General features: G+C 34.5%; 1 protein-coding gene across 1 annotated transcript in view; it reads right to left on the bottom strand.

The window, feature by feature from the left end:
* LOC114255598 overlaps window positions 1-24,933 on the bottom strand; it is a 131,469-nt gene that overhangs the window by 82,867 nt on the left and 23,669 nt on the right. The window lies entirely within an intron of this gene.

The raw sequence follows: 24,933 nt of genomic DNA, 5'->3' as shown, positions 1-24,933 counted from the left end.
TTGACAGGTTATGAAACCTGTTATATCGACAAAATGTTGCGACTGAACATAGTCCCGTGAAGAGCATCTCAGATGCGCACAGTAATAAACAGACACAGCAGGCTGAGTGAAATAAACACAGACCAAATGCGCACAGACCAAATGCGCACGGACCAGATGCACACGGACCAAATGCGCACGGACCAAATGCGCACAGACCAAACGGACACAGTAACCAACAAACTTACCACATGGGTTGCGACTTTTCGGGCACCTCTACCGACGGGGTGGGTGCGGGAGGGCGGGGCGAAGCCTCCCCTTGCACCACGCGTGTGTGTGTGTGCGTGCGTGCGTGCGTGTGTGTGTGTTTGTGTGTGTGTGTGTGTGTGTGTGTGTGTGTGTGTGTGTGTGTGTGTGTGTGTGTGTGTGTGTGCGTGCGTGCGTGCGTGCGTGCGTGCGTGCGTGCGTGCGCAAAGCATTCTCTGTACCACATAGGTTTGCGACTGTGCGCATTTGGTCCGTGCGCATTTGGTCTGTGTCCGTTTCATTCAGCCTACTGTGTCCGTTTATTACTGAGCGTATCTAGGACTCACTCGTCCCGTGGCCATATATGCGCATGCTCCGTGGCTACACGTGCAAACACTTCAATGCGTTCAATTACATGCACTCAAAACAAGGTATTTTCTGCTTTAACAATTTTTTTTTGTTAAAGCAGAGAATACTTTGTTTTGCGTGAACTAAGACCGTCTCCTTCAGTATTACCTTAATATGTTTTCAGAAAACGCGTGGGCCGGGGGGGGCGGAGCCTCACCCTCTGCACCCCCATCCCGTAATTTTTTCTAATCTATCCCACACATTTTAAAGTCGATATTTGATAAATGCAAAAATATTAGAAGTGAACAGCGTGGAAAGTCGCAAACCTATGTGGTACTGTACAAGTGTGGATGTCGTTTATTTTGTTTTATAAATACAATACATGATATCAGTGCTTTACGTAAAGTAAACGACGTCCACGCTTGTACAGTATCACATAGGTTTGCGACTTTCCACGTTGTTCGTTTCCAATGTTTCCATTAACCAAATATCGACTTTAAAATGTTTGGGTTAGATTAGATTTAAAAAAATTATGGGAGGGGGTGCAGGAAAAGGGGCAGAGCCCCTCCCCCGACCACGCGTTTTCTGAAAATATATTAATTTTCTTTCAGTCAAAATATGTCAAAATATATGACCACGGGACCGCGGAACCATGTTCAGTTGCAACATTTCGTCGGAATGACTAGTTTCATAACCTGTCAAATAGTGAACTTAAACGATTAATATCTCATCTCGCAGGGCAAAGCGACACTTTTTTCTGCCAGATTCGTTTTCTACACACAAAAACACAAAATATTGTTAAGTTTTAACAAATTCGGAGAACAGTGACTTTTCCTTAAGTATTACTCTCATTTGTTTTAGGAGTGGTTCACTTGGACACCGTGCAGATGGACACAAACTAATGTACACGGTTCAAATGGACACGGTTTATTTGAACCCTGATGAAAATGTAAAATCGGAGCGTAAATCGAATATAAAGGAAAAGTAATAAAAGCGTTAGCAAACCTTCTACGAGGCGTAAATTGAAACAATAAAATGTAAAGAAGTGTTAACGCTTCTTTAACATTTCATTGTTTCAATTTACGCTTCGTAGAGGGTTTGTTAACGCTTCTATTAATCTCCCTTTACATTCGACTTACGCTCTTACTCTCCCTTTACATTCGATTTACGCTCCAACTTTACATTTTCACCAGGGAACACAGGAATTTTGTACACCGCAAAGTTGTACACCGTTTATTTCTATACCCTTCTGTTTAGGGCACCCTTATCGACTCGGTGGATGCAAGAGGGGGGCCAAAAGTCTTTAACTATCATTTAACTATCATTGTTATTATTGTTATTACTTAATTATTTTTTATAGGCTGGAAATAAAACATTTTTTTTTAAGGCCGGGAAGAAATTCATAAAACAAAAAAAAAATTCGATTAAATAAAATTACAAGTGCACTGCCCTAGTATAATGTTATGCTATCGTTATTGTTTCAAATAACAGTAAATCTCGAACTAAAATTTGATTATTTTTTCTTTCAGTTTAAAGTTCAGTGATGGCTGTACATATAGCATGTATGAATAGCAGGATAAGCATGTGTGTGCTGCCCCCTCACGGATTTGATTAAGATTTTTACAAAAATTTTTACATTGATGTGCGATTAAATTTCTTCAGGTATTACATCTAAAAAATAATTTTTATGCGAGTTATGGGGAAAAAAAGGAAAATAAAAAAATTGTTTTCTAGAAAACAGCTAAACCAATTTTAATAAAAAAAAAAAAAAATGTTATGGGTTTCAATTCAACAATGTTATAAAAAAAATTACGGATTTTTTTCAAAAAATACGAGTAAAAAAATTGTCAAAATCTTTTTGAATTTTTTTCTATGGGATCCAAATGGGTTACTATCACCATTTCTTGTAGAAAAAATCTATGACTTTTCTAGTATGACATATTTAAGTTTAAAAATAATCGGAAAGATACTACATATATAAACATTAATAAATATACATATATATATTTCATTATTTACAACATATATACATAATGTATACGTATATATTATTAAATACATATACAGGGTGGTTGACTGTAAACGTACAAACCTTACAAAAAAATAAGAAGCATCGAGGTAAGTACAACGAAAAGGAATTAATCAGAATTAACTACATAAAGTTTTGAAAAAAATTGCTAACAAGGAAAGATATCGAACCCAAAAATTCAGAAAATTCTGAAAAATTATATGCAAATAGAGCAGTTCGTTCCTAATAGGGAACTTTTTTTCATTTCTGCTAACTTTCACTATAAGAGGGTAAAACACCCCTTCGAAGAAAATCGGTTTTTTCCTTTCCATGTAAATATTTTCGAAACTATAAAAAATAAAAAAAAATTTTTTAACAAAAATCGAACGGTTTTAAGAACACTGTAAAATTATAAAAAAAAATTTTATTTGCCTTTGTTTAACAATACCCTCCTCTTTTCTCCATTTTTTTAAATTTTTTAATTTTTGTTTACACTCAATTAAAGGTTATTTCTTCCGAATTCAACCATATATTTATGTTTCAATAAATCATTTTCGAGAAATAATTATAAACGTTTCCGCATATACGCTATCCGTATATAAACTATTCGTATGCTATTCGTGTAAGCACTCAATTCTTTACGATAACGACGACGATACTACAATTTAAGAAAAATTACCTTGAAAAAAATATAGACTTTGTTTTTGCGGAATAACCACCAATAAGTAAGATACCAAAAAAATTGTATCTAAAGTAATTTTGTAAAAATTGTTAGCAGTTTTAATTATCAAAATGGTTTTGTAAAGCAATATTTAAATTATTTATATTATTGTTAACATACATTTCAGATAGCTTTTAAGCCGATCAGTATGTACTTACAATTATATATGAAAATTAAAACAAATTAATACTGATCAGTGACATGTATAAATCATAATATACGTTATTTATTATTTTATTATAATAATAACATTCATACATTTATTATTTCAGTGGATAATTTGGCAAATTAATAAACAAGATATTAAAACTACTTTAATATTAAAGGACATAAAACTATATAATGCATTGATAACCTTGTCTAACTTTATGATTTACATAATGCGGATATGTTTAACTATTTTGTAAATTACGGATTATAATTTGTACAATAATGATATTCTTCACAAAAATGTTTAAAACAGAAATATTCGCCGCATGCATAGCGCATAAAAACGGCAATTCCACAAATACTACATTTGGGTATATGTTTTTCATTTTGTAAGTAACAGAACCTTACAGGATTTTGAAATTCGCCAGGATGTATTTCTACATATCCGCTTTTAAATCAAGCATATTGGAAAAGATTTTTGAATCTAGGCAAAGAAAGCTGATTAAGGATTAATTATTGCAATTTAATTATTTCCTTACGGGAATGCAAATTGACATCTCTCTTTCTTGAAGAATTATATTATCTAAAAATGTTCGCACAAAATTTTTCCAAATCCGGAATCCAAACACATCTAAAAGCTGAATGAGGCCCGTCGTCTTTTTTGGAATGGTTAAAAGTTGTACTTCTTTGTCTTGTGGAATCAACTGCTGTAGCTGACTCGGGCAATGTCTCGTCCATGAATCAAGTAGTAGCATGCTTTTACGGCCAGTATTCGGTAAATACACTTCGCTGAACCACGTTTAGATGTAAGTTTTCCTGATTTTGAAGCTTGGATGTAAATATTAATTTGGATGAAAAAGAATTTCTTGCACTCTCGAACCAAATGTTCCTGTGGATTCTTTTAAAATCATGTACAGTGGTGAAAGCAAACGTCCGCTTACCGAAATAATCGACATTATAGTGTAACTATGTGTCGTAGAAGAAATCGATTGAACCGTTGCTTCAACTATTTTTGCACCTAATTGCGTTAATGTTTGTCCAGAATGTATTTCAAGATTAAAGCCACTCTTATCTGCATTATAAACTTCTTCAACTCTAATGGCTGGAATGTTAGATCTTACGTTTGAAACAAACGATTCTGCGATATCTTGTAAATTATTAATATTGTTGTGCGCCGCGCGTCTCCCGGTATACTCCGTGTCGCCAGTCAGTTGAGAAACCGATCAAAATTATCGCTTGGCCGGTTGCCGGGGAAATGTTTATAAACATTCTTCTGATAGTCAGTTTTGTGCCGGATTCCTGCCGAGGTGGACGCCTCGTTGTTTTTCTGTTTTCCTTAGAATTTAATAAAGTTGGTGTTAAGCTGTAAAAGCCCGTCTCGTTTATTTCCCGCGAGTGTGTGTGCGTGTGCTTCGACGCAACATTTTGGGGGCTCGTCCGGGGTTAGGACAAGCGAACGAGCCGACGGATACATCTTGACGACAAGAAAAATTCTCATGTCGACGACTCACTCGCCGAGGAAGACTCGCTCTCAGCAGCAAACGGCGAGCCCAGCGGAGACGAGCGCCATGGAGGCCGTCCTCCTCGAGTTGCAGGAGATGCGCGAGGAGCGGAGACGGGAGCGGCAGGAGCAGCAAAATTTCCGCGCTGAGATGGAGACCCGTTTCATCGAGCGCGAGGCAGCTTTCCGTCGGATGGAGGAGCAACTCACCGACACCTAGCTAAGTCACTTAAATAACGAAGCTTCCGCCGGAAGTTCGGGCGATATATCGAGATTCGCGGGCGCGGGGAAGGCCGCGGGTGCGGGGCGGACAGCTTCTTCGCTTAAGCTAAAGCCCAAATATTACGATGGGGAGGCGCCTTTGCGCGAGTTTCTGTCCCAATTTTCTTTTATCGCGCGTGCGAATAATTGGGGTGAGACGGAGAAAGCGGTTGCGTTGACGTCGTGTTTGCGCGGAAAAACGCGTTCCTTGTTAAATTCCTGTGGGGACGAATCTCCCACCTACGCGGAATTAAAAGCAAAATTGGAGTTGCGTTTTGGCGAGAGCGAGCTCGCACAAAGTTTTTATCTTCAGTTCACAAATCGTAGACAGCTCTCAAGAGAGAATTACGCGACGTTGGGGGCGGATCTCGAGCGGCTCTCTTATAAGGCTTACTCTGAATGTTCCCACGCTGATAAAATCGCGTGCTTGCAGTTCGTCGCAGCGCTGAACGACGGTTACGTTAAACGCTCCTTACAAGCTGAAGAGATAACTTTCTTTAAGATGGCTATTGAACGGGCGAAAATATTGAAATTCATCAACAAAAGTAGTTTTTCCGGAAGAAGGGAGGACTCTGCGCGGGGGTCACTGGAAACATGCTCAGAGGAAACTCGGCAGGCGGAGCTCAAGCTCCGGTTTGCTCGCGTCTTGGGGCCTCTTATGTGCGCCGGCTCGGGGAGGAGAGGGGTCGGTGAGAGTGAGCGAGGGCGTTTTTGTGTTGACAATTATTTAAATGATAAACCCTGTTGCTTTAAAATTGATACGGCTTCAAACGCGTCAGTATTGAGCGCCAGTTTGGCAACCTCTTTGAGTCAGGAACATGTTGAATTTTGAAATCTTAGATATCCCACAGGCGAGAGAATGCCGGTAATTTCTTGGGCCACCGCTTGTATTCGCCTGGGAAAATTTTATATGGTTTTGCGATTTTATGTCGCGGAAATAAATGACGATTGTATAATCGAAGAAAATTTTCTCTCCAAAACAGGAATTTTCGACGAATCTTTCGAAAAAGCTTTCGGTTTGACGGATAAAGAGGAAGAGCGCGGGCTGGTTTGTTCTCGTTTTGAAAATTGCCCTGCAAAGTTTTCCGATTTTCTTAAAGAACTCTTTGATCAAAATACTTCGTGTTTGGAAGTTGTTCAAAAAGAAATTTTCTTTGATCTTCTGAATAAATTTCATGATGTTTTTACTGAGAATATTATTGCAGGGAATTGTGATGTTGTTTGTCATACTATAAAACTTTGTGATTCTCATCCCATAAAGTAAGTACCTCGCCGTGTTCCACTTCATTTGCAAGTTAAAGTAAACAAAATATTAGAAAAAATAAAAGTCCAAAAAGTAATTGAGGAATCAAATAGCCCTTGGATATCTCCGGTAGTTTTGGCTAAAAAGAAGGATGATACAATTCGATTCTGTGTGGATTACCGGAGATTGAATGCAGTAACAATAAAAGATTCCTATCCACTTCCAAGGATTGACAATATTTTGGACTGTCTTGCTGGAAATGTATGGTTCTGTACTCTTGATCTTAAAAATGGATACTGGCCGGTAAGAGTAGATCCTAAAGACCGCGAAAAAACTGCCTTCTCTTTGGGTAACGGTTTATGGCAATTTACCGCCCTTTGTAACGCCCCTGCAACCTTTGAACGTTTAATGGAAAAAGTCTTAAAAGGATTGATTTCTAAAACTTGTTTTGTGTACTTAGACAATGTAATTGTCTTTGGAAAGAAATTCAATAAAATGGTGGAAAATTTAGAAGATCTTTTCGCGATTTCGAGATGCGAATCTAAAAGTTAATCCCAAAAAGTGTGTATTCTTAAATAAAGAAGTAAAATATCTTGGCCATGTAATTTCCACAGAAGGGGTTGCAACAGACCTAGATAAGGTTTCTTGTGTTGAGCAATGACCAATTCCTAAAACGCGTAAACAGGTACGCAGTTTTCATGGTTTTTGCTCTTATTATAAAAGATTTGTGAAAAACTTTTCTTGTATTACTAAACCTTTACATAAACTGACTGAAGAAAATTGTAAATTTTGTTGGTTGGTTGAGTGCCAAAAGGCATTTCAAAAGTTGTTTTGACCACTCCTCCCATTTTGTCTTTTTCTACGGGAGGTCAGTTTGTTTTAGATACCGATGCCTCGGATCATGGCATCGGAGCAGTTTTTTCTCAATTTGAGGGTGAAGAGTAAAAGTGATTGCCTATTTCAGTCGAGTGTTGAGCAAGATCGAGCGGAATTATTGCGTTACTCGACGAGAATTGCTTGCTGTGGTGGATTCCATCAAATCCTTCCATCATTATTTATATGGACGGAAGTTCCTGCTTAGGACGAATCATGTTTCTTTGCGATGGCTTATGTCTTTTCTAAATTTGGAAGGGCAGCAGACAAGATGGTTGGAGCGCTTGCAGCAGTACGATTTTGAAGTTTCTTACCAAAGTGGAAAAGCCCATGGAAATGCAAATAGTCTTTCCAGACCTCTCCGTTCAGAGATATCCTGCCGTTATTGCACGAAAGTTAAACTCAAAGAAGGACTTTCAAATGAAGAGGTCTTTGGAAAATTAATTCTTGCCCAAGATAACGCGCAAGAATAGTACTCTGCTCAACGTCAAGACCCTGTTGTATTTAAGATACAGTGCAAGGAAGCAGAGAGACGTCCTGATTGGCAAGAGATTGCCTCTGAGAGCAATTCTATGAAAATTTTTTGAAGTCATTGGAGAATGTTAGAGATGCGCGAGGGAATCTTGTATAAAAAATGGACCTCCCCGAATTTGCAAAAAAGAATTTGCGTTCTCCAGATTATTGTTTTACAGCAGAAAGTGCAAGAAGTTCTTAACGAAGCACATGATTCCCCGACAGGAGGACATTTTGGAGTGAACAAGACATTCCAAAAAATTCGGAAAAAATTCTATTGGGCTACGTGTAAGAAGGATGTCGAGAATTGGTGCGCCTCTTGCGAAATTTGTGTTGCAAGGAAAGGCCCTCTGGACAAGGGAAAAGCGCCTTTACAAGTTTACAATGTCGGCGTTCCTTTCAAAAGAATACAGGTGGATATTTTGAGTCCTCTTCCAGCTTCCACGTACGGAAACAAGTATCTTTTAGTGGTTGTGGATTGTTTTACGAAGTGGCCGGAGGCTCTCCCTCTTAAGAATAAGAAGGCGGGTATGGTCGCAAAATCCCTAGTTGAGCAGGTGTTTTCGCGGCATGGAGTTCCTCTAGAGTTGCATGGATCAAGGTAGGAACTTTGAGTCTCAATATTTCATAAAATAGTGTTGCTTTTAGGAATTAAGAAGACTCGAAAGACCCCTCTTCACCCACAATCTGACGGGCAAGTCGAACGTCAGCATTGTACTCTTCTAGATTATCTGGCGAAGTTTATTTCTGAAAATCAGAGGAACTGGAATCGCTGGGTCCCCTTATTCTTGTTAGCTTTCCGTTCTTCGAAACATGAGACCATGCACCGGATTGTCTCCAGCGGAGATGTATCTTGGACAAGATCTGCGTTTACCTCTTGATCTTCTAAGGAGTTGCCCTCCTGGGAGGAGTAAGGATGAGGAAGGAAATTATGTGTCCAAATTAAAGGATAGACTGGAAGCTATACATCGTTTTGCTAGGCAGCGTCTTCAAGTCAGATCCAGAAATGTCAAGTGGTCTTGGTACGATCAACGAACGAAACGAATGTATTTCGAGCCAAGGAAAAAAGTCTGGTTCTTTAATCCTTGTCGAGTTCGAGGGAAAGCTCCGAAACTTCAAAGCTCTTGGGAAGGCCCATGGGTGGTACTGAAGAAGCTCGGAGAAGTGGTGTATTGTATACAAAAATTTCCTCGACATAAAAATAAAGTGATGCATGCGGATCGTTTGGCTCCCTTTTTTGAGAGAAAAATTTTATGAGATTCTTTAGGGGTACTGACGAAGTCTGAGCCCGTACAATCTTTTTTTTTGAAAGGAATATTGTAATCTTTCTAAATACGTTTGTTTTTGGTTCGGAAATCTGCGTTTTGTTTTTGTGTACTTTTGTTTCAACCTTCATTTTTGTCGGGAGTGCTCCAGAGTTTGAGGAAGATATTCCGAAGAATTTAGGAATATTCCGTCGGACTGCCTCGCCCACGGTTTTCCCGTGGGACTTAGGGCAAATGCCGAGGCAGGGGACGGAGAGCTCTAAGAGCGAACGGTCCACGGGAGTTAATCCCCTCTCCCAATCCTAAAGAAAGAAGTAAGAAACACACAAGATCCGGCACTGTGAAGAAAGAAGACTCGTGCACGGGGACTGAGAAGGATTCGGACGTCGGAGATTCCTCGTTGGAATCTGGCCAGTTCTGCGGGGTAGGAAATCCGTGCAAGTCCTTCCTGGAAAGGAGAGCTTAGGTGGACGTGGCCCGGAAGCCCACGCAGCAGCACGGGCAGGGCAAGAAATCGTCCTGGAACCTTGGGAAAGGCGTCCTTCCTGGAGTTGCGGCAGACGGTTCTCTAAATTGCCGGGATGACAATTTTGAAGAAGGGGAGCAGTGTTGTGCGCCGCGCGTCGCCTGGTATACTCCGCGTTGCCAGTCAGCTGAGAAACCGATCAAAATTATCGATCGGCTGGTTGTCGGGGAAATGTTTATAAACATTTTTCTGATAGTCAGTTTTGTGCCGGACTCCTGCCGAGGAGGACGCCTCGTTGTTTTTCTGTTTTCCTTGGAATTCAATAAAGTTGGTGTTACGCCGTAAAAGTCCATCTTGTTTATTTCCCGCAAGTATGTGTGCGTGTGCTTCGACGCAACATTTTCAAGCATAAATCGCGTTCTGAATGTTGTTATTTTGTAGGAAACAATTCGATGCACATGCTTGAATTTCCAAATCCAATATTCACTTGCATTAAATTCAGATAGATCTATTTGGCTTTTTGCGGGACTCAAAGGCAGCGAAGCACAGGCATCGGCGCCGCTTCTCCTCCTTCTTCCCGCCGCCGGCAGCCAATGCTTGACACAGTGGGCCGCGCTAAAGTTCGAGCAGCTCGGGCTCTTCCTACGGCACGCTCTCATTTGCATAATTTGAAAAATTAATATCTCAATTATTTGCAGACCTAACCCAAGACAATATTGGATTTGTATGTTCATCTCGATCTCTTCTACCTTTTTACGAGCGTTGACCAGTATGTTTTAGGACACCCTGCCATATTCGCACAAAATAGAGTTATGTATTTTAAATAAGATAAGCTGTGTGAATAGAATGACCATAGATGTTACAAGGTAGTAACATGTTTATTTTATGTTAAAGATGTATTTAATCAACAACAAAAAACTTGTAATTAAAAATTGATTTATTTTTTTTATTGCACTAATACTAGTCTACTCATAACCTCGAATCGGTCCAAATATTTCGATGCTTTTCAAATCCTCTGTCTCCTCAACAATTTTATCTTTTGATAAAATAAATTCTTCCACATAAACTCGACAATCTTTGGCCGGTCGCAACCACGTGAGTTCTTTGTTGCATAAAAAGCATTCTACCAGTCTCGAATCCTTCGTCTTCAGTTAAATAACTCCGGAAAGCGTGAGATTCAATATTCTTAACGTCACTTGAAAATCTTCCTGGGTGACACCTCATACACTGACGGCGCCAAGGATATATAATTTCCGTCCAACATCTTTCCAGCATTTTTACACAAATACTCTTCAAGAGTATTTTATATAATATGTCTCCGGGTGATCGATGGGTCGTACTCCATCGATGGGTCCGTAGTTTTCCATTTATCACTCCTCCGTCCTTTCCTCATTGTCAGTTGGTAGTTTCATCTTTTAAAACAATTAAATTAAAATTTGTTAACAATAATTTTAATTTTAAAAGAAAATACCTTTTCTGATTCCTTGATAAACGGATCTAGCGTTCTTTCTCTCACACTCGCGTTATCTTTTTTTTATTAGAAATAATTTTTGTTTATCCGTTAGAAACTATTAGACATATATAAATCGGATCCATTTTATATATAAATCAAAAAGGTTGATAAGATTATCGGCGCAACATGTGATTCTGCATCATTTATCCACATAGAAATTGGCATTCAGTGGATGTCCAATGGACGTCCATTAAACCTCCATAGATCCATGGGACGTCTATGTCCATGGTGGAAGTCAGATGGACGTTCATTAGAGGTCTAGTAAACTTCCTTAACTCCATTGCAGGTTCACCTTTATGGTGGAAGTTAGATAGACATCCATTAGGGATCCATTAAACATCCATAGCTCCATTGGATATTTTCTTCCATGGTGGAAGTTAGATAGACGTCTATTAGGGATCCACTAAACTTCCACAGCTCTATGGAACATTTACTTCCATGATGGAAATTAGACAAACGTCTATTAAAGATTCATTAAACTTCCATAGCTCTATGGAACATTTACTTCCAAAGTTACCCAAACAACACGCTTGCCAGAATGAAAACTTTAAGAGAACTTTTTTAAGAAAACATTCAGATATCTTGGAAATGATGTCAAAATGGTAACATTTATCAGAGACGTCTACTAAGAGAGGTCTTTGAGATATCTCATTGAAGAATTTCATTTAAGTTTCTTGAAAATGTTATCCTTATGACATCAGCTAAATGATATCAGCTTAATGTCTCATAGAAGATATCACAATGCTGTCCGATTTTTGAGCCGTCCATGCGCGTCGTAGTTGACTCAGAAATCAGACAACACTATAACATCCTGAATGAGAGATCCATTTGATGTTAAAAAAAATTATCATAAAGATAATGTTTTCAAAAATAACGGTTTGTCTACAATTACTGCGCACAAAGAAATGCACAAAATCTAAATTCATCATGTACTGAACAAAAACAGGTTAATAAATGTTACTATACTCTTCAATTTTTCTTAGAATATATGATATATATAGTTAACCATCTAATTAACCATTTGAACGCTTCAAAGTATTAATGCTAAATAGATCGCAATTTCCATCAAATTATTATAGTTATGGAAAAAGATAAATTTAACAATGAAATTAATAAGTAAATAAATAAATGCTATTTATTTTTAATATGTTTTGCAAAATTTAATTGCTTTTATAAAAAATAATATAATTGCGTCAGTTTATAACATATAAGTATATATAGACAATAACAAGTACCCATATCAATGAGTCAAATTGGCATAGCAGATAGAGAACAAAATTCGTAATCCTAAGGTCCCGCGTTCAAAACCTACCAGCGGCAAATAAGAGAATAAAATAAAATAATATAATTTAAATTTAATTAATTAATAAAAATTTGTTCTAAATTTAGTATGTACTGTTGATAAAAATAATTTTTAAAAAATGAAATTTTTATTTTAAATTTTTATTTCGTCAATCATCTATCGAGGCTCCATAAAGCCTCTGTTAATGATCCACAAAACGTCTAATAGACCTCTTTGACGACGTCTAATGGAGGTCTAATAGACGTACGCAATGCGGAACTGTGGATTTCTAATGGTTCTATAATAGACGTCCACTGGAAGTTCAAACTTTCATGGCAGACGTCTAATGAACGTCTATTAGAGGTTTCATTTCTATGTGGGTAATATCAAAATAGAGTTTCAGTTAATATTTTATTTATCGTGCCGTTTAAAATTATTTATTTAATAAATATTATTGCAAAAATAACTAAACACAGATTTATATCAATCAGAAAAGTCGATAAGATTATCGGCGCAACATGTGATTTTGCATCATTTAACATCAAAATAGAATTTTGTGTAATATCTTATTTATTTATTTATTACACGAAAAATGAGATAAAATTAATGTTTTATAAAAAATAAATTAGACTACTATTGCAAAAAAATAAAATAATATGTAATTGCGTCTTTTGATTTATATAAATATGCTCGAGAAAATATTATTTTCGGTTTTACTTACTTATCGTGAATGTACCGAAAACTTTCATTAATTTACTATATTCACAATTACGATAGAAATTAGATTATTTGAAAATTTTATAAGTTTCCATCACTTTTTCTCTTTCGACTTTCTTAGTCACAGAAGTTTATTACGGTTTTAATTTGTCAAGTAATTGCAAATGTGCGTAACGATGCGAGTCTGGGCGCAGTGCGATGGCAGGTGAAAGCGGCCATTGATGCGAGTCTAGACGCGGTACGGCGAAACGCGAGGATAGCGAAGCACAGGCATCGACGCCGATTCTCCTTCCCCGCCGCCGGCAACCAATGCTTGACACAATGGGCCGCGCTATGGCTCGAGCGGCTCGGCTCTTCCTACGGCGCGTTCTAATTCGCACAATTTGAAAAATTAATATCTCGATTATTTGCAAACCTAATTCAAGACAATATTGGATTTTTATGTTCATCTCGATCCCTTCTACCTTTTTAGGAGTATTGACCCATGTGCGTTGGGACACCCTGTATATACAGACTGGCATAAGTAACATATAGAAATCACAAAAATTTTACTTACAAGCATTTTTCTATATTTTATTGTTTCCACGATTATTACTTACGCACCTAAGCATGGAGAGCATATATGCGGAAACGTTTATAATTATTTCTTGAAAATGGTTTATTGAAACATAAATTAGTCATATATGGTCGAATTCAAAAAAAAAATTAATTTAGTTTAAACAAAAATTAAAAATTTTAAAAATTGTGGGAAGGGGTGGAATTTTGTTAAACAAAAGCAAACAAAAATTTTTTCTTTATAACTTTGAAAAGTACTCTTAAAACCGTTCAACTTTTGTTAAAAAATGTTTTTCTATTTTTTATAGTTTTGAATATATTTACATAAAAAAGAAAAAACCGATTTTTTTCGAAGGAGTGTTTCACCCCCTCAAAGTGAAAGTTAGCAAAAATGAAAAATAGTTCCCTATTGGGAATGAACTGCTCTACTTGCATATAATTTTTCAGAATTTTCTAAATTTTCGAGTTCAATAACTTCCCTTGTAAGATATGCGAATAAACGCGCGGTGAACGGGCATCGTGAGCCTCAATCACCCTGTATATACATTATCCAAACAAAATTACCTTTTTAAAAAGGTAAAAAAAAGCGCCGAGTATATGGTTATTCTTTAAGGAAAAAATCACAAATCCTAGATAGTACTTTTGATCAAATTCAATCTAAGTGGTATATAATCTTTATGGTTGGAAAATATTACATTTATATATGTATCAAATAAATCCAAGATAATACTTTTCATCAAATTTAACTAAAATAATACATATATAAATTATATATATATATATATATATATATATATATATATATTCCGACATCACGACCTCAGGCTCATTATTGTATACCATTCATATCAAAAATGCGTGTTAGAATATGAATTTAAATTAAAAAATTTTTATTTATTCATAAATCGACCTATCCTCATTCCTAAATTAAAGACTGCATCGGGTCCGATCCCGAGTTATAACGATTAAATTTGTTGACTCTAAATTAGGACCGACGGACGCACAGCTCGAAAATCAGGGTTATAGTGAGTCTACCGACACACTGACCCACATTTCTAGCAATAAAGAGTGCGTTCGCCCCTAAAGCACTTGTCTTTTCCTCGAGCCTGTGCCTTGGGAAGTCGTATTGCGTTACGTCCTTCCTCGCTTTATCTCCACTTTATAAGACACCTACACAACTACCCGTTCTTATCCAACATTTCATAAAGCTGCACGTAACATTATAGTCGGCTTGAACACGCTCAATAAATCAAAGTAATTTCAATTTCTAAATTAATTTTTTAATGAGAAATAAATTTTCGAAACAACGTCCTTTCGATGTCAAATCGAAAGTCGACAATTACTCGAAATTGGAGTCAAAAATCCATCGAATCGAACAGAAATTTCGAAAATTTTCGACATCAAAACGACGTCTTTTCGAGAAATCATTTCTGACTGGGAAGGCTTTGTGAAGCCTCTACTAATGATCCACGATACATCCGTCAATCGTCCATCAAGGCTCTATGAAGTCTCTATTAATAATCCACGCAACGTCCGTCAGTCATCTATCGAGGCTCCATGAAGCCTCTAATAATAATCCAAATAAGGTACATCCATCAATCGTCCATCAAGGCTCCATAAAACCTCTACTAATGATCCATGAAACGTTTGTCAATTATCTATCAAGGTTCCATGAAGCCTCCACCAATGATCCACAAAACGTCCGTCAATCATCCATCGAGGCTCCGTGAAGCATCTATTAATGATCCAAACAACGTCTAATTATCCCAGACAGACGAAGGCGATCCCACGTATATCTCAATGAGTAGCTCCCGGGATATCCTACAAAAATATCTTAAAATATCGTATAAAATATCTTAAGATATCATATGATATCCCATTAATATATTTCGATATCCCCCAAAAATATCTTAAAATATCATAAGATATTGTAAGATATTCTATAATATCTTACGATATCCGATTACATCCGGATAATATTCCATCATATCTTTTATCTCTACAATTAATAGAGCGTAAATCAAGTGTATAAAGGAAAAATGAATTATAATGTACCCAGACAGCACCAGATATCGTGCGAATATTCTACTCTCATACGTAATGTACTGTGATCGTACCGAATATACGTAAAACATTCATATAACGTCTCAGTAGAATGTCATTTTGGTATATCCTCAAGATAAACTTAGAACTCGCAACTCCTACTGAATGTACTGAGATTATATCTAATATACTCAAAACATCCGTAGAATATCATGTGATATCTCATGTATATCAATCACATATTTTCAAAATATCCGCGTAATATCGAAAGTAAATCATGTTAATGCTATCTGTGATCTGTAACGTTACGCATTTTCGTCTGCCGTGTGACGCAGCACGTGGTAAAGTGTGGGGTGTGCGTGTGAACCTGTGAACGTGCGAACACGAGCTCACGGGCATTACGGGCAACGCAGGACAACGTGGTTTTCATTAGAGGTAAGTAAATCCGTTTTATATTTTTCCACCATACCTCTGTCTAGGACAATACGGAATTTGTCACAGTAATGGGTGATGCTGCCGCGCTTGAATTCATTGTGATCGCTATTCGAAAATCACGTCGCGATTATTTATTAGCCGGCAAAACATTCTCAGCTTAAAGGCAACGTAAAGGTGATGCGTAATCATTTTCAAATGTGCGTTCAGGAATTACGTTCAGATAATTGGTATGCACATAAAATATAATATAATAACGTAAACTATAATAATATATATATATTTATATACAGGGTGTTACAAAAGCATCGGATTTGCTTAACACCATGTGATAGAGAATGAAAATCTAAGAAGAAATGTCTAATACTATTTTTCGATGCGGTAAATAGTTTTGCCTTAATTCATCATTGTAATAAGTCAATAAACGCGGAGGTACAAGAGAGAAAGTCAGTGGCGGAGAATGCGTGAAGTTGACTCCTTGTTATTAAAAATGTAAAAGTGCTGCTAATGCTAATAATTATCGATAAAATTCTTTAGAAGGCTACCAAAATTTTCAATAAAACTGTCGGTTACCGAGAAATATTTCCATTTTGACGAGACATAGAAAATTTTCGAATTTGTATCTTCAACTAAAGAAATTTTTTATTCCGCAGCTTACAGCTTTGAGTGCTAATATTTATCGATAATTATTAGCATTAAAAGCATTTTTTAATTTTTAATAACAAGGAGTCAACTTCACGCATTCTCCGTCACTGACTTTCTCTTGTACCTCCGCTTATTGACTTATTACAATGATGAATTAAGGCGAAACCATTTACCGTATCGAAAAATAGTATTAGACATTTCTTCTTAGATTTTCATTCTCTATCGCATGGTGCTAAGCAAATCGGATGCTTTTGTAACATCCTGTATATAATGTAGATTACAACCTACAATTATCTGAGCATAATTTCCCAACGCATTCCAGCGTATTCAACAGATATTATACTTCATTTCTCGCGATAGCTTCCTGATGTGCAAAATGATTTTTTTCAGTTATCGTCCAGCGCGGCGAGACCGACAGGATTTATTCGATCATTATACCACTGGCACTGATTGATGGTTTAATCCCACGGATTTGTATACAGCTGAGTATAATTATGTCCAGGATTATGTAAGTTAATATTTTTTAATTAATTAAATTATCAAAACATTTTATATGTAACTTGTAAAACTTTTATCTATATTTCTCATTTTTATATCTATTTGTATTACTAAATGTTTCTTATATAAAAAATAAGAATAATTGCAATTTCTTGATCAAAGCAGATCTTGATGCCAATATTGCGTCCACAGGATTTTTTCCAGGAAGGGGAAGGGGCGTGATTCAAAATGTTACTTCCAGAATTAGAGAATACTCATAATTTGAAATTTATACACTTTTTAGTAGCAACTGGGCAGAGATCGGCAAGATTAACACAACTTTATCCTTCCTTCATTCAAAGGGAGAGCAAATGCTTAATTTTTTGCTAATTTTATGAGGGGCAAATGCCCCCTCTTGTCACCCTCTGCGGACGCCCTTGGAAGTTAGCAAATGATAATTTGTATAAATTAAGTTATCATTGTAATTTATTTTTAAAAGTACAAAAATAAAAATCTAAATAGCACAATTAAGCAATGCGCGTGTCTATGATGTCTAGTATATTCTAAATGTATGACGTTTTATTCCAAAATAATTTTGCATGACACATTTTTCTGTTATTTTTTGCCATATGTATTAAATTTTTCAAAATATTTTATATTTTCTCTATACCTACATCATACATATATATTTTTTTAAATAAAATTAGTTTTCCAGGAAAAAAGACAATTGACACAGTATTAATACAGTGAATTATTTTATCCCTTTAGTTTGCCGAATGTCAAGGCTAAAATAATTTACTGTGTTATGCAATGTCATTTGTGTCTTTACATGGAAAATGCCCTATTTTGACGCTATTATATTGTTGCGTCGAGACACGAGCACACTCACTCACTCGCGAGAAATAAACAACGCGGTTTTCAAAGAAACACTAACTTTATTGAAAGAAACGGAACAAGCTTACGATGCGTCCTCCACGGTAGGAGTCCGGCTCACAACTGTCACTTCATCTTATTTAACAAATATTTTGTCACTAACGAAATTATCCTGGCAACTGGCCGATCTTGTTTATTTACAAACGTTGCTATATAGCCGAACCCGGCTAGCGGCCGATCGATATTACCCACACAGCACACTTTATCCTAGGGATGTCCCTAGGATGTCATTTTGGGATATCGCAATATCGTTGGATATCCGTGGACCGTCTGCGATATCCAAGGGATATCCAAGGGATGCACAAATGTCCACCGATTTGACATCCTGCAGATATCTCAAACGATATCCAGAGGATGTCCAAGGGATTTCCTGAGATATCGTAATATACCCTAGTAAAAAAATTTGACAGAATTAAAAAAATTGTTTTCAGGATTTCTGATAAATATTCCGATTTTTTATAAGAATTAAAACATTTCTCGGAAAAACTTTAAAAATAAAAAATTGTGATTAATTTAGAAAATTTTTGAATATTTCTAAGTATTTTTGAGAGTTTCTAAGAATTGAAAAAAACTTGAACAAAAAATAAAAAATTCTAATTATTTTTACGGTAATCTTGTAAAAGGAAGAAGACTATAACAACATGTTTCAGCCAAGCCACAGTCGTACCCGTTAAAGCATGTTTAATTTCTATATCTGAAAAAACGGTCACCCATCCAAGTGTCAACCATCGCTGACGTTGCTTGACTTCGAAGACCGTACGCATCCTAACGCCACGTGATAATCCATGAACACTTCTTGTCTATGCATACATATTTGTTATGCATACATATCATTACAAGAGATGTTATCAGAAGAATGAAATATGTATGTATAGTTAACTTATATTTTTATGAATAAATATGAAGTTTTAGTTTTTTATTCATTTTTACATATGCGTGCAAAATAGCATGGAATAACTTATTAAAAAATTTGTTTTTGCTCTGTTTGTATAAAATCAAAAAAATTTTTTAATGTCATTTTTTATAATTTTTTAGTATTATTAATATATACCACATTATTTCGATAAGTGTACTTTCTTTATGTTCTGTTTTAATTTACGTTTCTTAGAGATTTAATTAACGCTTTTGTCACTCGTTTATTACATTATAATTCACTTTTCCTTTACACTTGATTTACGCTCTATTAATTGTAGAGATAAAAGATATGATGGGATATTATCTGGATGTGTAATAGGATATCGTAAGATATTATAGAATATCTTACAATATTTTATAATATTTTACGATATTTTTGGGGGATATCAAAATATATTAATGGGACATCATATGATATCTTAAGATATTTTACGATATTTTAAGATATTTTTATAGGATATCCCGGGAGCTACTCATTGAGATATCCGTGGGATCGCCTTCGTCTGTCTGGGATAATTTGGGATATCCTCAGGATAAAGTGTGCTGTGTGGGTATTGATTGGTCCATCAGTTGACTCGGGCTCGAAGAGTGACCGGGCGACGCGCGTAACAATATAAATAAAGAAATATAAGTTAATGTAATTTTGTGAGAAATATTTATGCTGAAATAATTTTATTAAACATTTTTTATATTTTTTAAATTTGTTTTTTTTAGAAGTAAAGATTAGTAAAAAATGTTATAATTTATGTGTGTTTCTCTATAAGTAAAGTTTTTTTAATGTCTTGCAGGAGAATCTAAGGATTATAAACAATTTCTCATTAAAAAAGTAATAAAAATTGACTTAAAAGTTAATAACATTGAAAAGTATTTAAAACTTGTCCTACAGAAAATGTCAAATAATACGGCAAAACCTGAACGGAAAGAAATTATAGATATACATATATCAAGATCTGCCATTAAAGGACAAAAATGATCTAGACACAATAGAAGTACAACTGACCTATTTATCGAGATGAAATGGTAAGCTTAATATCTATTCTATTATTACAAAACTTCTTTAAAAAAGAAAGGCAATCGATTTTAGAAATTGATAGATAATTTTTTTCTGAAAAGAGTGAGATGTACATTAATTACATGTATATATGTATATGTATATCAAATTACACACACACACACACACACACACACACACACACACACACACACACACATAATTTTTTGTAGAAGAGAAAAAGCATTTTCATATGTATGTATATTTACAGTAGTATTTTAATTTAGAATTGCAGATTATAAGATAATATCCTTTCTTTTTAATTATTAGGATTGTCCTAACAAAAGATTAAAAAATAGGTGTTCAAGTAATAAATTTAAATTTTACATTTTTTGAAATTAACTATTAATAATATTAATTTGAAATAATTTTAGATTAAATAATTGGCACGTTCAACATGTAAAGATTTATAAGCTTCGTGTTTGCGTATAATGAAGCAAACATTTTCAAATAAGGTGGCAAATCATTACAGCTGGTATGGTGCTAAAAAGAAAGAAAATTTTTCGAAATTGATGATATGCAAAGTAAATATTAGTAAGTAAAATATTTATAAATTATATTTTTAATTTTATTGTTATTTACATTACATGTTAATAATTCGTAAAATAATTTTACACATTTGTTGACAGAGATATTTTTTTAATTCATAAAAAAAATAAAATAAAGTAATGTAAAAATCTTTTTTGCAGAGGTGTTAAGAAATGCACATGCTAACGCAACCGACGAAGAAATGTCAACTCCACTAAAAATATGGCTTGCCCACGCAAAAGAGCGCATGGAAAGGGAAAGAGGAAAAGGAACCCTGGTAAAAATGTAAAATCGGAGCGTAAGTTGAATGTAAAGGGAGAGTAAGAGCGTAAGTCGAATGTAAAGGGAAAGTAATAGAAGCGTTAACAAACCTTTTACGAAACGTAAATTGAAACAATGAAATGTAAAAAAAGCGTTAACACTTCTTTTACATTTCATTGTTTTAATTTACACTTTGTAGAAGGTTTGTTAACGCTTCTATTATTCCCCCTTTACATTCGACTTACGCTCCAATTTTCCATTTTCACCAGGGAAGAGAAATAAAGTGACTTAATTGATAGAGTAATATGATTAAAAGAAAAATGTTCTAAATAAATATATTGTATTGTGTTTTTTATATATGTATTTTATGATTTTAGTGTATTATGTACATTTTATGTTTTATATACAAAATAAAAATAAAAATACTTATAAAGTGTAAAGAATAAAATTATTATCTAATCTATATAAATACTTATAAAATACTTATAAAGTGTAAAGAATAAAATTATTACCTAATCTATATAAATGTTATATATATATATATATATATATATATATATATATATAATATACACGTGCGTGCAATACTGTGTAAATCCTTCAAAATATTATTGAAAAAATACTATTGTATAAATACTCACCAAAAAATTATTGGAACTAATAGCGTGTCTAATAGTATTACTATTAGTTCTAATAGTTTTTAATAGTTTTTTGGCAAATAATGCAATTGTATTTTTTCATTAGGGATGTGTACATGCAATATTGTGCTATAATATACAGATAGGGCTCATGCACAATGAGAGAAATAAGGAACAAGGAATTAAACATAGAGAATTAGCAAGAAGAAAGAAAAAGAGGGATTAATTCCTCTTCTTTCTTCTTGCTAATTCCGTATGTTTAATTCCTTGTTCCTTATTTCTCTCATTGCGCATGAGTCCATATAATGCGATCATACTGTAGACATATTGTGAATATACTGAAAATATACTTTAGACATACGTATAACATTCTTGAGATATATTGTGAATATACTGAAGATATACTTTAGACATACGTATAACATTCTTGAGATATATTCAGTATATTCTCACAAACTGAGAGCGAAATTCTATGGGATAAGGCAACACGGACATAGTACATTATGAGTATATACTCGCCATATCAGACGTATCTCTACCCAGACAGCACATGTAGATTATGAGAACGATAATAGGATATTGCGAAAGTATATTGCAATATTCGTATAATATTAGAGATACGTCTGTGATATGGCGAGTATATACTCATAACGTACTATGTCCGCGTTGCCTTATCCCATAGAATTTCGCTGGCATTTTATGAGAATATACCGAATATATCTTAAGAATGTTATACGTATGTCTAAAGTATATCTTCAGTATATTCACAATATGTCTACAGTATGTTCACATTATATGGGCTTATGCATAATGAGAAGAATAAGGAACAAGGAATTAAACATACAGAATTAGCAAGAAGAAATAAGAAAAGGAATTAATCATTTCGCACATCAGGAAGCTATCGCGAGAAATGAAGCGTAATATCTGTTGAATACGCTGGGGTGCTTTGGGAAATTATGCTCAGATAATTGTAGGTTATAACCTAAATAATATATGTATATATATATAATATTATTATAGTTTACGTTACTATATTATATCTTATGTGCATACCAGAGTTATCTGGGCGTAATTCCTGAGAAAACCCCGTTGTCCGTGAGTTCGTGTTCGCACGTTCACACCCTACACTTCACCACGTGTCTGCATCACACGGCAGACAAAAATGCGTAACGTTACAGATCATAGATAGCGTTGACATGATTCACTTTCGATATTACGCGGATATTTTGGAAATATGTGATAGATATACATGAGATATATCATAGGATATTTTACGGATGTTTTGAGTATATTAGATATAATCTCAGTATATTCAGTAGGAGTTGCGAAGTTCAGTCGCTATATTCTAAGTTTATCTTGAGGATATATCAAAATGACATTCTACTGAGACGTTATATGAATGTTTTACGTATATTCGGTATGATCACAGTACATTACGTATGAGAGTATAATATTCGTACGATATCTGGTGCTGTCTGGGTAATATTATACGAATATTGCAATATACTTTCGCAATGTTCTACTATCGTTCTCATAATCTACATGTGCCGTCTGGGTAATAAAAGAGTGACAAAAACGTTAATTAAATCTCTAAGAAACGTAAATTAAAACAGAACATAACGAAAGTACACTTATCGAAACAATGTGGTATATATTAATAATACTAAAAATTATAAAAAATGACATTAAAAAATTTTTTGGATTTTATACAAACAGAGCAAAAACAAACTTTTTAATAAGTTATTCCACATGCTATTTTGCACGCATATGTAAAAATAAATTAAAAAACTAAAACTTCATATTTATTCATAAAAATATAAGTTAACTATACATATTTCATCCTTCTGTTAACATCTATTGTAATGATATATAACAAATATGTATGCATAGACAAGAAGTGTTCATGGATTATCACGTGGCGTTAGGATGCGTACGGTCTTCGAAGTCAAGCAACGTCGGCGATGGTTGACACTTGGATGGGTGACCGTTTTTTCAGATATAGAGATTAAACACCCAGTGAACACATTTTATAGCGGCAATATAATATGGAAGTTACAAGTAATTTAACATTGTTATTCTTGTGATATGTAGGTGCTATATGACATGAAAATAACCTGTTACGTAATATTTGTTATACGCAAGTGATATAGCTGTTATACATCGTTTTGGCGTTACAGTTATTCAACAAAAATTGTATAATCGTAACATAACACGTTCGTATCAATGTTATTACGGAACGATGCGTCGTAGTTGACTCAGAAATCAGACAACATTATAACATCCTGAATGATAGATCTATTTGATAATAAAAAAAATTATAAAGATAATGTTTTCAAAAATAACGGTTTGTCTACAATTACTGCGCACAAAAAATGCACAAAATCGAAATTCATCATAGCATGTGCTGAACAAAAACAAAATAATAAATGTATACTATTCAATTTTTCTTAGAATTACGATCTATATAGTTAACCATCTAATTAATCATTTGAACGCTTCAAAGATTAGTGCTAAATAGATCGCAATTTCCATCAAATTAGTAAGGTTATGGAAAAAGATAAATTTAACAATGAAATTAATAAGTAAATAAATTAATGCTATTATTTTTAATATGTTTTGCAAAATTTAATTGCTTTTATAAAAAATAATATAGTTGCGTCAGTTTATAACATATAAGTATATGTAGACAATAACAAGTACCCATATCGATGAGTCAAATTGGCGTAGCAGGTAGAGTACAAGGTTCGTCATCCTAAAGTCCCGGGTTCAAACCCAGCAGCGGCAAGTAAGAATAAAATAAAAAATTACATAATTTAAATTTAATTAATTAATAAAAATTTATTCTAAATGTAGTATGTGCTGTTGATAAAAATAATTTTAAAAAAATAAAATTTTTATTTTATTTTATTTTTCTTTGTAACTGTTGTGTAACGGTTAAATAACATGTAATTATAACATGTTATATTGCTGAGTCGGAAATTGTAACTTACATGTAAGTTACGTGTAATTTCAGAGTAACGTAACCTGTTATATTCGATTACATTGCTGTTACACTGCTGCTATATTACTGTGTTCACGGAGCATGCTTTAACGGGTATCACTGTGGCTTGGCTGAAACATGTTGTTATAGTCTTCTTCCTCTTACAAGATTACCGTAAAAAAAATTAGAATTGTTTATTTTTTGTTCAAGTTTTTTTCAATTCTTAGAAACTCTCAAAAATACTTAGAAATATCCAAAAATTTTCTAAATTAATCAAAATTTTTCATTTTTAAAGTTTTTCCGAGAAACGTTTCAATTCTTATAAAAAATCGGAATATTTATCAAAAATCCTGAAAAAAATTTTTTTAATTCTAACAAATTTTTTCACT

Source organism: Monomorium pharaonis, chromosome 8, assembly GCF_013373865.1.
Source record: "Monomorium pharaonis isolate MP-MQ-018 chromosome 8, ASM1337386v2, whole genome shotgun sequence".
Taxonomy (NCBI): Eukaryota; Metazoa; Arthropoda; class Insecta; order Hymenoptera; family Formicidae; genus Monomorium; species Monomorium pharaonis.
The sequence above is the reverse complement of the archived record's forward strand: the minus strand, read 5'-3'. Positions and strand labels throughout refer to the sequence as shown.